At 36.1% G+C, this 14,703-nt stretch overlaps 1 pseudogene; it reads left to right on the forward strand.

Annotated features, from left to right (window-relative positions):
* The first annotated feature begins 5,067 nt into the window (after positions 1-5,067).
* LOC119000896 (ADP-ribosylation factor-like protein 6-interacting protein 1) lies at positions 5,068-5,681 on the forward strand (annotated as a pseudogene).
* Positions 5,682-14,703: the final 9,022 nt, after the last annotated feature.

Consider the following 14,703-nt stretch of genomic DNA (forward strand, 5'->3'; position numbering starts at 1 on the left):
TGAATGCATGTATAAATACAATCTCTGCAGGTTTTTCCCCCTACTATGTGTTTTACTTATATAATTTCACCTATAACAAATTTTAGTCTTGTTTGAAGGCCAAATAGACATTATGTTTGATGGGAATCATCTGGACTTACCAAAAAATGCATATTTCCAGTATAAGAGACATTAAAAGTCATAAGAATGACAGAGCAAAAAAAGAGACTAGAACATTATATATAAAATGTGCTAGGTTGTAATTCTTCATAAGTAAAAAATGCCAAGGTCATGGACAAATTGACTGCAGTATATTTAAGCTATGACCTGAAATGTACCTGATAACCTTGCTTAAAATATAAATTGATTTAGCGGTGGAAAAACAAGAAATTCCCTGTGTAGGGTGATGACTGAGACCATCAGAGGAGAGTAATGCATGAAAATTAAACAAATTACTTACAGTAACTCAGTAAAAGGTACTATAGCTGGTAAACAGCCTCCCTTAAACAGGAGAAAATTAATAGTTTTAAGTATCATAAAAAGGAGTGGTTTTCAACCAGTGTGCCACAAGAAATTTTAAAACATGTAATACCTGACCATTTAGTCAGGACACTGACCTATTTTTCTTACATTATCAAATAAAAAATGACAATAACCAATACAACAATAGCTGTTCAGTGTGAAAGAATCAAAATTATACCTACTTTTGTCAGATTGGCAAAAATGTTTTGGGGGGTGCTGCAGAATTTTATTAATTAGTTTATGTGTGCCATGAGATGAAAAAGGTTGGAAGGATAGGCTTCACCTTTATATCAGTGATATTAATATAGAATGTAGAGCTCAAATCAATAAACTCATGTGGTTTTAGTGAAAGTATTTCTAAGCCTTTCCAATGATACTTAGAGTTCAGAACTTCTCATGCTTTAGCAAGGAAGTTTGGTAAATTTGTCCTTATTCAGAATAAATTTCTCTTAAAGAAATTGAGAAAAGTCCACAGGAAAATAACAAATTGAAAAAATGAGCTTAACATATATTATAAGTTAAAGGTGTATACATACATACATACACACATATGAGCATATATGCCTTTAGGACTTTGTCTATACACACACACACACACAACTCACAAAATAATCACTGATGCTAAACACAAAAATCAGTAAGTGAGAGGCACCAATAGGAGATTCATAGAAGAAACGTGCAAATGACACAGGAACACTGAGAGTTCAGAATCACTTGTAAACAAAATAAAGGACCTAAAAAACATCATCATGTATCATTTTAAAGAAGATGGAAAGTATTCCTAATTCATAGTGTTTTGTGGGAAAGAAAAAAATGATTAAATATAATAATGACAAAATTTGTATGTGATTTTAAATGCCAGTTTATATCTTTCAATTGAACATGATATTTTACATGCCCAAATTTTCACTATTATGTACTCTTAACTATCATTTTAATTGTGCATTTCTTAAAATAATTCACATACAAGACTTACTCATCTCACTATCGTTTATTTATCTTATTTTCATAGCACATTTGTGCATATATGATTCATATTGGGATTAAGATATCTTGATTCTCCTGCACCCACCAAGAAGCAAACTTCTTAAAATATGAATTTAGGACTGAAAAAAGCCCTCTATGTAGAAAAGAACATTGTCAGAACACCTAGAAAAAATAAGTGAGATGCTATCAAGAATAAAAGGAATCAGTTGATGGATGTCAATGAATATTGACAACAGCAGTTAGCTAAAATGAGCAGTTCACCTCTGAACCTCTGCTCTCATGTATTTACACCATGTGCAAGTGGGTCTTGACATTCCACAGCTAATGATGTGAGTGACAGATGTGAGAACATAATTGGTCCTCATTCAAAATCATGAGCAGGAGCTTGAAATACACACTTTAGAAGGCTTAGTTAATTTGCTAATGACTAGCTCTGTTTGATTGTTTGAACATAGTGAACAAGAGAATTTATGGTACGTAGACCAGAGAGGAAATCTGAGATTTTTAATCACACACTTTGAAAAGCTGTTAAATTTATGAAAAAAAATGTACATCTTGATAAGTCCAACTTTCATACATCTGAAATTTACCAAGTTCTAACAACTTCACTAGAGACAGTCTTGGTCAGTATTAAATCGTCAATAGTTTCTCTTTTTTTTTGGCTATCTTTTCTCTACCCTATTGCCTTTTTTCTCTTTCTGGTACTTTGTTTTATTTTTAAATATATTTTATTGATTATGCTATTGCAGTTACCTTATTTTTGTCTCCTCTCTCTCCTTCTCCACCCTGCATGCCGCCTTGCTCCAGCATCCCTTAGCTCAGTTCACATCCATGGATTATACATATAAGCACTTTGACTTCTCCATTCCCGTACTATTCTTAACATACCGCTGTCTATTTTGTACCTACAATATATGCTTCTTATTCCTTGTATTTTTCCCCCACTCTCCCCCACCCCTTCTCTGCTGATAAACCTCCATCTGATCTCCATTTCTGAGATTCTGTTCCAGTTCTAGTTGTCTGATTAGATTTTTTTTTTTTGTATTTTAGGTACAGTTGTGAGTTTGCTGTCATTTTACTGTTCATAGTTGTGATCTTCTTATTTTTCCTAAGAAGATCACAACTATGAACAGTAAAATGACAACAAAAAGTCCCTTTAACATTTCATATAATAAGGGCTTGGTGATGGTGCACTCCTTCAACGTCACCATATCTGAGAAGCATTTTATCTGCCCTTCAATTCTAAATGATAGCTTTACAGGATGGAGTAATCCTGGATGTAGGTCCTTGCATTTCATAACTTTGAGTATCTCTTTCCAGCTCCCTCTTGCCTGTAAGGTTTCTTTAAGGACATCAGCTGACAGTCTTACAGGCACTCCTTGGTAGGTAATTGTCTCTTGTTCTCTTGTTGCTTTTAAGATTCTCTACTTATATCTAATCTTGGGTAACATAATTATGATGTGCCTTGGTGTGTTCCTCCTTGGGTCCAACTTCTTTGGAATTTTTTGAGCTTCCTGGACTTGCATGTCTAGTTCCTTCACCAGACTGAGGGAGTTCTCCATTATGTTTTCAAATAAGGTTTCAATTTCTCACTCTTCCTCTTCTCCTTCTGGCACCCCTATGATTCACATGTTGGAATGTTTAAAGCTGTCCCAGAAGTTCCTAAGCCTCTCATTTATTTTGCATTCTTGTGTTTTCATTTTGTTCCAGTTGGATGTTTATTTCTTCCTTTTGTTCCAAATCATTGATTTGAGTCACAGTTCCCTGCCCTTCACTGTTGGTTCCCTGTTTATTTTTCTTTATTTCACTTTGCATAGCCTTCATTTCTTCCTTCATTTTGCAACTCTACTCAACCATTTCTGTGAGCATCCTGATTACCAGTGTTTTGAACCCTGCATTTGATAATTTGGCTATCCACTCATCATTTAGTTCTTTTTCTACAGTTTTGATGTGTTCTTTAATTTAGGCCATATTTTTTTTTGTCTCAGTGCACCTGTTACATTGTAAGGGGTAGAGCCTTAGGTATTTGCCAGGGCAGGGCAATCCTCCTTGCTGTGTTGTGGCATTGTCTGAGGAGGTAACAATGCTGCTTGCTCTGCTATCCTTTTCTGTCAGTTCCCTTGATTTCCACAAGTGGATTATGCCCTTTCAGGTGCTGAATCTTAGACGGATGGGTTTGTGTATGTTCCAGGAGCCTGTGGGTCTCTCCAATGAACCCTCCTATGAAAATGGAAGTTTCTCTTGCCCCAGAAACCCTCACATATTTTTACAGTCAGAGGCTTTGGGACTTTAGTTTTCCATGCTCGAACCCTGGGTGTGTGGTTTGTCTTGCCCCCTAGTGGTTGCTCCTGGCTTATCCACATGTGAATGTGGGACTGACCAATCCACCAGCTGCTACCTCCCCCATCCAGTCCACACCTTTGTCATATGTCCTCTCTACCTTGGCTGCCCATTTCCATCCCTCCTACTAATCTGGATGACCATTTTTTTATCTTTAATTCTTTGGTGTCAGACTTCCATGCAGTTTGATTTTTGGCAGTCTTGGTTGTTTTTCTGTTTTTAAATTGGTAGTTATCCTTCTTTTGGTTGTACAAGGAAGTAAAGCATATCTACCTATACCCCCATCTTGGCCAGAACTCTATTTTTTTCTTATTTCTTATATTGCACACTCTTACTCCAAAATATAATAGTTTGATAAATTTATTCATACACTCTAATATATTAAGATCACCTTGTGGTACTCTTATTTTTAGAAGAGATCTTATTAGGAAAAAAGAGACTGTATTTTAATGTATATGAATAATTTTACAAACTGGAATTTAGGTATTTTAGGCTAGATACAAAGAAATATTCTAAAATAAACTTATACCTCTCTCGACGCCAGCCTATTCCCAAACTTGTTTAGCCTTTTGTTTTCCAACTCAGCAAATGTCCATTATCACTCTTCCTTCTGTGTTAGCTAGACATCTGAAAGCTGTCCAATGAACAAGTTCCAATTATTTGGACACCTTCAGCACAGGTGGAGATAATGTTTTAAAAGGGGAAATAGATACAGAAGTAGGTAAGAAGAGCTTGTCCTTCAAAACAGCACTAGTGCAAAGATTTTGCCCTGTCTCCATGGAGTTATTAAACCCTCAGCACAAAGCTTTATTTTAATATGTCAAAAGGGAAAATATTTCTGGTAATAATTTAATAAATCTAATAAAACTGAGCTTTTATTTTGTGTCCACCTAATTAAAGCATCAACTAATCTTAGAGAATGTTTTTTAATCTAATTAAGTTTGCCTGAAGCTTTCTAAAAGAATTTATGATCCACAAAATATTAGTCTAGTAGCATGAAATTGGCAGCATCTCTAATTGTTTTCCAAAGATCTTTCTACCCAAGTGATTAAGAAATATTTTATTTGGTACACTGCCTTCATCCCTGTGGCCAGGTATAATAATCTCTGAAAATTTTATGGATTAATCATGTCTTCAGTTAGATCAAAATTTCTTTTAAGAATTAAAATTGGGTTGTGGTTGCTCTGCTGATTGCAGAAGCCTGGTGAGGAGGCTGGTTTATGAGGTACCTTGGGGATGATGGCAGAGGGAGATAATCACAGCACCAGCTTGCTGGCTGCAAAGACTACAAGTCTGGAAGAGCAGATCTAAGGATGGGAAGAGGTGACGCTGAGGGCTGATGAAATGCTCTGATGGGCAAGACCCTGGTTTCCACCTGTGGGTGTGGTTCATTGGTGTTCCCAACCATCCACGGTCTAGATCCCTCTGTTTTGCCCGGTGTTTCCTGTTTTGTTATGTTTTTGTCCTTGGCTGACTACTTTGTTCCCATTCTAGTGCCTAAAATTGTTGGCTCTAATAAATGGACTGCTGAGCATCAGCAAAGATTCCATGAAAGTCGCAGCAGTCTAGTAAAACTCCACACAGAGTTCTGGACTTGTGTCAATGCCTCTTTACACTAAAAGGAGAAAAGCCAAAAATGTACTTCATGACCATGATCACTTTTTGCTGCAGTTGTTTGGGTGGGACAGCAGGTCCACAACCTTCTTCTCACCTACCTGATAGTGACTTTGTTACTGTTGCTTCCTGGACCAAACCAACACAGAGTCATTTTGAAGTACACTGGAGTGGCAAAAAGGGAGATTAGCAAAAAGAAAAAGAAAAGGAAAATGAATAACACATCTTACTCAGTGTGATTAGTGGAATATACATTGAGAACAGTTTCTATTACTGGATACTACTGGGTTACAGAGGTAGTTATTTGCTCTCATTCCTTCTGCCCTTAGTTATTAAAACTTCAGACTTGCCACATAAGGCTTTATACATAATATCTTCATGTCAAGTGTATCTGGGTGCATTGTCATCAGCTGGCCTTATATGGACAACTCATTCAGGAATACAACTTGTTTTGATTTTTCTTACCCAGGGTGAATTGAATTCTTGTAGGGAAATTCATTTAAAATAGTATAGAGGTGAATTTCACTCCTTAGTACAGTTAACAGTGACTGTGAATAATTGTTCAAGTTGATCTTTGCATGCTAGATACAAGGTGCAATGGTCTGTAGCTACAAAAAAACTGGTTCTAGTGCCTTCTTCCACAGTCTGCTTAAAAAAATTGTCTGATTTCACGAAGACAGAGACCAAGTTCACCAGTTCCAATGAAGAGACCAGTGAAGATTCACTCCTCATTTTGTGTTTATACTGTGGGAGAAGAATCCTCATAGAATAAAATGAAACTACTTACATGCCCTAGTATATGTTGTTTTTTTTCCAAGTTTCTACAAAACTTAGCAATTTGTAGAAAATATTTATCCTCCCTCTGAAATGTGGAATCTGACATGCTTAGAGCTCTTTGAACTTAGCCTTCAAGTTAGTGGGTCCTTAAAAGCTTTATAATAGCAAGGTTCTAAAAGTTTAGATTTAGGATTTTTAGCATACTTTTAATTTCAGATTTTAAGCTGTCTAAAACTAAAGTATGTAAGAGATGAAAGCCTATGACTTTTACTTCAAGATTAGCTAATTAGTGACAAAAGTCTTCCTGTGTTTCATCAAGATTCAGTAGAAAATATTCTTAACCTACTAATTTTTCAATTCTCATTTTATGGTAATGTTGGCTGCCTTGGTCCCCATAGATCTGGCCTAGAAAGTGGTGACTATGCTGGCATCTTAGTTTTTCCTTAGATATTTCTCTGAAGAATACAAGGGCTGTTGGTGAGAGCAAACTCTGGGAAATGATGGATGGCATTGGCTCTATAGACTTTGTAACTCCTGGAAAGCATTGTAGAGTCACTCTCCCTCTCAGTAGGTAGGAGTTTAGAGCAGTTGAAGTCCATGGGATGAAACTCTATGGGCCAAAAATGTGACATATTTGGGGATAGGTATTAAACTCTAATTAGCTGTAACATAGCTTTGTGAATTTATTACACTGATGGTATAAAACCTAGACTTTGTGGTATGATGTGTCTGTCCCTAAAGAACTGTTGTTTTCTCCCCTTCAATATTGCACTAAACAGTGGCACTCATGTAGCATGTTTGAATTTTGTTTAATGTTTCATATGAAAACTATTAGCTACCTTAATTTACACATGTTTCCTCATTGTAAATAAGCCTGCCATCTTATCTGGATTTTTTTTAGTACACATGGTCTACCAATTTAATACTATTGTGGTTTCAATCCTATAGTGTTATTTTTTCTTCTACTTTGTTTTATGAAAAGGGGAAAAATAAAAGCTTGACTCTCCTCCCCACAAAAAAAAAAGAATAGAATTGCTATTGTCCTAGAGTAATACTGAACACAGTGTTATGTAAGAGTATATTTTTGGAAGTATGCATTTGTGTATGTGTGTATTTATATGTGGATAAATACTCCCTCTGTGGATCCCCACGTCAACTCTTTAGGGAAAATAGGTGCGTCAATAAGAATTATTATAGTTCCCAATTTTTATATAAATAATTAATTCCTTGAAAAATGTCTCAAATTTCCTTAGAGCTTAGAACATGTGAGGGACATGTCACTTAGAAGAAAATAAAGGGCCTAGTAAGCACAAACTTGCTAACAAAACTCAATTTTGGTAATTCTTGGAGCTTAATGATTCTGTAAAGGCTTTGAATAAAGACTCTGAAATCTAGACCAAAATAAATTTAAGCACTCAAAGAACAAATCAGAGCAGCTTGCACTTTGTTTCCAAGGACATTTTGGAATGTTTTATATGCATATAGTTACTTTTGCATTCGTGTGTGAGAGATAGGTGATGTTCATTATGCATGCAGAAGTACAAGCCCAGTTAAGAGAACTTTAACTGCTAATCTACAAACCTTAACTATCTCTACTAATTACTACAAATTAATTATGAGTCTATACTTGGTAATATAATTAGTTCCTTGTGTAAGTCAAAGGACACAACACCAGGCAGGACAAGAGTAAAATAGCTTATCTTGTGAGTGAGATTTTGGGAAAGTCCAAAGGAAAAGTAAGATAAATTATTTTTAATCAACTTAATTTGATTTGAAAAAATGTATGTGGTTTGTGCCAATTGCCAGGGGGTGAATGATGAATAAAATATAATTGTTTCCATAAGTAAATTATAATGGACAGGAAAGACAGACAAATTTAGGGGGACATGAGTTAAGTTTTATATAGGATTTGAAAAATTAATAAATGTTCTATAAAATAAAAAGACAAATCAATTCCAACTAAGGAAGTAGTTAGAGATGAAATGGCATTTAAACTCCACTGAAAGTTATGTATAGAATTTTCTCTAAGATAAAAATAGATAAGTGGATTCTAAATTAGAAGGGTCTGAATCAATGATTATTTGACAACCTCTAAACATGTTGTTATCACTCCATTTCAGTATGTGTGAGGAAGTTTGGTAGAACAAGAAACAGGAAAGTGAGTTGGAAACAGATGACAAAATATGATGCTAATGAATTGAGGTTTCATTCCAACCTTAGGAATTGAGAAAGGATTGTGGTTTGTTTGCCAACTCTGATTAATAGTGACAATGGCCCAGACCCTGCCACTGAGGGGCATTTGAGGTGCTAGTGTGAGCTTAGTGATGTGTTTAATGAGCAATGTCTTCCATGGGTGAAGCAGGGGTTGGGAAGGAATCCATGCCACGTCTAACCATGTCTAACCAGGTCTAACTCAACAGTCTGAATTAGGTGGAGGACAAGCATGAAATGATTGTGTTTCCTTCCTGTTGCTTCCTGCAACCATATCAGATCTCCCTTCTCTGCTCTTCCTAATAACCTAGATACATTTTAGAGCTTTCCAGTAACTTCACATGACAAGAACTGTGAGGTTCTGTTCTCACTGAGATTTTTTAAAGTCAAATTCAGTCTAAATTACTTTCATTTTTCGTTCTGACATACTTACTACCTTTCTCTTAGCTACCAATCAATTCTTTCTTGGCAATCTTTGCCAAGACTATTCAAAACAGCAAACTTTCCTGTCCCAGGTGTTGGTCCATAGGAAACTGACACGTACTTGTTACAATGAGTTGTGGGGTGGCCCAGTCTATCCCACTGTTGCCCTTTCTCGTAATTCTACTCTCCCTAAAGAATTTGTTTACCCCTTCACTTTAAAAAATGAGGCTAAATCAGCCTGTTTGCTGCCTCTTTTACAGCTTGAATTACTTAACTACGTTATCAAGCAAGCAGCCGCTCTGGGCAGTGAGATTTATTCCCACTGGGTCAACTTTGAAGGTAGCATAAAACCCATACCTCAGATTTATTTGATGCAAGGGGCATAGACGCAAATACATTTCTATACCAACTCCTATCAGTCATTACCGAGCGCTGTGCCTGGTGAGGGTGCGTTAATTCCCAGGAACTTTGGCCTTCTGCACAAATGGCAAAGCAAGGTCTAGAGGGACCAAAAGAGCTCACAGGCAAAGCAATTAGATTCCAGCAATTGGAAATCCAGTGAGTATTCCTTGAAGGGAAAACAGAAAGGGGATGTGGGCAGGGCACCAATAACATCTGCTATACTTCTTTAAAAAGACACATCAAAGTCTTTGAGGGCTCCCTTGGAGGCCCTCTTCCTTACTTGGGGAGTGTTGCTCAGGAAGAAAGAGGAGAAGGGCCAGAGAAATCTCCCCTGCGTGCTACGATTCCTAAAATGTCTCCAGCTTCAATCCACTCTTTCCAATGAATTTCTAATCTGGTTAATGATGGGCATAAACACTTTGACAGCTAATTGAAGGCTTAAATTATAGTATTGAAATATTGTTGTTTTCATGTCACAGTGAAAACAACAGTAATCATTCAGTAATCATTAAACATATTTACATACATTTGTTCTGTTTCATCAAAACATGTTTTTAGTCACATAGTTAACCACTATGGCTTTGAAAAAAGTCATCAGTTGTTGTTTTTTTTGTTTTGTTTTTTTTTCATCAATGACAGTTGTCCCAGTTTTCCCCCCATTGCACAGGGGGGAAAGTCATTAATTTTTAATCACTTTTTTCTGCAGAGTTCAAAATGATAGACAAAATTCTTAAGGAGAAGAAATGCAGATCTAAAAATCAAAAAGGCAAGTCTTAAAAAATTAAATAAAAGAATTCTGATATTGCTTGATATTTCACCAAAAATGACACTAAGAAAAAATTATGAGTGCTGCAAAAAATTCTAACTTGTATTTTTTTCTGATTTGAATTAGAGTGGTTACTATATCTTAAATACAGAATTTAAAAATTACTCACCCAGAATTATTCTTAATTTAAAAATGGAATGCTATCCAGAAAAGCTTTAACAACTTCAGTGTCACAGCTTACCTAAAGGAATTTTAGTTGAATGTCTTATTTAAGTGCCATCACCGGGGTATTTTTATATATAACGTACTTTTGTCCAACTCCTCTTCATTCACTCCCTCGTGTTATGTCTTACGTAATTATCTCCCACACTAAATTATAACTTTCCTTAAAAATAAAGATTGTCTTTTTTAATGATAGATTATCAAGCTCTTCACCAACACCTCCAAGTCCCAGTACTAGCAAATGCTTTGCCTAAAAGCTCTTTAGATATTACTTTTCACAAAAAATAAAATCTGAACATTTCAAATATCATTTGATGAGTGTTAATTTAATGTCTTATTCATTTTCACCCTTGAAACATTTGTGAAACATACAGTATGAAAAACATCTAATTGTTATGAAAGTGTGGGTATTCACTGTAATTATTTTAATGTATTTATTATGTGCTTCTCCATATACATGCCCTTGTGAGTTAACTTCATTTTGTGCCCTTAAAATGCCCAACAGAGAAATAGTTTGGTGTATACAAGTTTCAACGGCTTTACCATCAATAACATTCTTAATTGTGAAGGTCCAAAAGGCAGATCATGGTGACCAGAACAGCTATCCTTTCTGTGCTCTGAACCTGCACTTGGCCCACTTGGGTCTGTAATCTTTAGCGATCCTCTAAAGAAAGCTGACCTTTACTCTTATTTTCTTATTTTTATTTTGTTGTTCAAGTACAGTTTTCTGCCTTTTACTCCCATCCCAGGCCTCCCCCCGCAGTCCTCCCCACCTCCTTTCCATCTCCAACCCCCCCACCCCCCAGTTTTTGTCCTTGTGTCCTTTATACTTGTTTCCTTGAAAACCCTTCCCCTTTCCCCCTGAAATTCACTCCCCTCCCCCATCTGGTCACTGTCAGCCGGCTCTCTATTTCAGTGTTTTTGGTTATATTTTGCTGTCCATTTGTTCTGTTGATTAGTTTCCTGTTAAAGGTGAGATCATATGGTATTTGTCTTTCACCACATGGCTTATTTCACTTAGCATAATGCTTTCCAGTTCCATCCATGCTGTTGTAAAGAATAGGAGTTCCTTCTTTCTTTCTGCTGCATAGAATTCCATTGTGTAAATGCACCATAGTTTTTTGACCTTTACTTTAACTTGATGTATTTAATTGCAAAAATTTTGCTTGCCAAATATGGGTAATTGAACTAAGGTTTTTAAAGGCTATAGACTCTTTGAAATAATCTCTTACATTAAGATATTAATTTTTCTACTTAATTTTGTTTGTAAAATAATTTATAACTCCACAAAAATTTTGGAATGGCAAATAATCACTATTTAAAATCTTTAAAAATTAAGATAATTGGCTAAAAGCAGACACTGGGCTGCTTAAATATTTTTAAAAGGTTAATAATAATAGTGAGAGTTTATATTATTAAATGTCTATTTTGTACTGGACATTTTTTAAGTATTTGGCATGTAGTCTCTCATTAAATCTTCCAAACAAATTTATGATAGAGATTTACAATTCTCTCTATTCCAGGCTGAATAAGTACCTGTAGTTCAGCAACTTAAAAAAATGTCACTCAACCAGTGAGCATTTTTAAGTTGAGTTGTCAGCCTATGTGGTATTATGGCATGTGTTCAAAAACATGCCTCTACTTTGTTTACAAAAAAACAGACATGGAAAATTCTGTTGCTGGGTTTTGCAAGAATTGAAATAAAGTAGCCTGACATTTATTTATTTTTAACAAATGTTGAATTTCTTGTGTTAATAAGTGTATTATAAAAACATGATTAAAAATAACATTACCCAACCCTGCCAGTTGTGGTTCAATTGGCTGGAGTGTCATTATGCAAACCTAAAGGTTACGAGTTTGCTTCCATGTCAGGGCACATGCCTAGGTTGTGGGTTTGGTTTTGGTTGGGGAACACAGAAGAGGCAGCCAATCGATGTTTCTCTCTCAAATTAATGTTTCTTGTCCTCTTTCTGTCCATTCTTTCCCCTCTCTCTAAAATCAGTAAGTATGTATTTGAGTGAGGATAAATAAAAATTACTTACAACATTTGTCTTACTCATCATTAACCTAGAATAATTCTTTCTGTTAAATCTGAGATAGTGGACTTTCGTCTATAGGCCACATTTGGTTTTTGGATTAACTCCATTAACTCAGGGACTTCAGGCTCTATGGGGTGATTGCACCCAGCCATAAGAATTACTGTCTCACTGGTAGCCATTCACTGGTGACTACCAACTAAGGAGTTAACTAGGTGAACATCTGGCAACTGCAAAGTTATGGATGTTAGTGTGATAACTCCAAATTTCAATATGAGGAGTGATCCCCAAACCCATAATTTATTTATTAAAAATTGCGTACTTATTCTTACATGCTTAACTTCAGCCACCTTCAGAGTACTCTGCGTTTGATGCAGTAAATATATCAAGACCTTTTTTCTACTTCTCAAACAGTTTTGAACTTGTCAATGTTGATGCCTTTTAGTGCTTTCACCATTTTTTGGTTTTGTTTTGTTTTTTCAGATTGGCAAAACATTTCCCTTTGAGGACTTTTTTAAAGCTGGGGAAACAAAAAAAATGTCACTCAGGTGAAATGAGGTGAATATGGAGGGTGGGGCACCAGGGCCATGCCATTTTTGATCTGACTTCTCCACACTCGGTATGGTGTGGGCAGGTATGATCAGTGCACTCGTAAATCACCCAATCACCAAACATGTTGAATGAATCTTCAAAAAAAATTCACTGAGGACCAGTGCAGCCTCTCACAATAATACCAGCTGGTACATGATACAGAGGGGTTTCTAAAACACTCACTTAGTAAGGGAAGCCTGTGCTCTTAGGGGTCTGCCCCCCAAAGATAATTCTGTCTGGATGGAGTCCCCCCTCATAAAAGCATAGGGTTGGTGTATTAAACATCTTTATGCATCTTCCTCTAGCATAATCATTTTATAATCTATCAAGTGAGTCTGTTTTCTTTTCCATTCCTCCATGATTTTTCCTTCTTTTTTTATTTAGGTTTTTATTGAATTTATTGGGGTGGCATTAGTTAATAAAATTATATAGGTTTCAATTGTACAATTCTATATCATCTTTATATTGCATTATAGTCATTCTATTTCATTTCTCTCTAGCATCTAGATGCTTTTTCTATTTCTTTTCATTTATCCTTTTTTATAGTTCAACAGTATTTGTAACTTTAAAAAGAATGGAACATAGTTTGATCCATATCTAGGAAAAAAGGTAACCATACATTTTAATGAATGCATTTCCCCCATTGGTTGCTAAAATTTCATGAAAATTAATATTTAAAGTAGAAAAAATCTTACAACTGTCTCTGTAATATAAAAATCTTTATATTATTACTAAAAATACTTGACCTAAGATATTTTGTACTTACTTGTATTATATAGTCAAATTTTTCAAATCTTTCTTTTAAAGATTCTATTTATTTATCTTTAGAGGGGAAGGGAAGGAGAGAAGGAGAGAAATATCAATGTATGGTTGCCTCTCATGAGTCCCCTGCCAGGAACTGGCCTGCAACCCAGGGATGTGCCCTGACTGGGAATCGAACCTCGATCGTGTGGTTCGCAGGCCCGCGCTCAATCCACTGAGCTACACCAGCCAGGGCTCAAATCTTTAAAGATAACGCATGCAATAAGGTGCTATAATTTGTTGGGTACTCTATATATCTCTCAGTTTTCTAATGCTGTATAACAAATCACAATGGATTTTCAAAATTAATTTATTGCCAGTCTTTATTTCTGGTAGTCAGGAATTCTGATAGAGTAAGCAGGGCCTTCTTATCTCTCCTCCACGATACTGAGGCCTCTGCTGGCCAATGTGAAGTTTGGGGCATGTAATCATCTGAGGGTTCACTTACTCACCCTCACACCTGCTGGCTCATTCTGACTTTAGGCCTCAGTTCTCCATGCAGGGCTCTCCAGGAGGCTTCTCCAGAGAGAAAATGGTGAGGGGGAGCCAAGAGGAGCCATATTACCATTGATGGCCCAGACTCAGAAGGCATGCAGTGTCCCTTCCACCACTTCTGATTTAATCGGTTGATGCATCCACAAGTCCCATCTGGTTCAAGGTGAGGGAAGTACATCCCACCCCTTTAGAGGAAGTGGCAGGCTTCTGAAGGAGTACATGGGATCAGAGATATTGCTGTTCCATTTTTGGAAACTACTATCTGTCAGAGGATTGTTTTGTGTCTCATATTTGTATAGGAACTACATATATTAACAGCGGTTCTTTGTACATGGGATTTTCATTCGAATTTCCCTTTGTTTGCGTTTTACTGTACTTTCAACTATTCAATCTAAAATAATGAGGATGTATTATCTTTTTTAAAAATAGGTGCTTCCTTGTTTTTTGAAGTATTTTCTTCAACGGTCACAGCAAAAGAAGATAACAAGCTCAGGATCGACAAAGCTATCCTCACAAACAACTGTGCTTTGCTCCCTC

Source organism: Sturnira hondurensis, unplaced genomic scaffold, assembly GCF_014824575.4.
Source record: "Sturnira hondurensis isolate 20B ecotype Veracruz unplaced genomic scaffold, ASM1482457v3 Scaffold0016433, whole genome shotgun sequence".
Classification (NCBI taxonomy): domain Eukaryota; kingdom Metazoa; phylum Chordata; class Mammalia; order Chiroptera; family Phyllostomidae; genus Sturnira; species Sturnira hondurensis.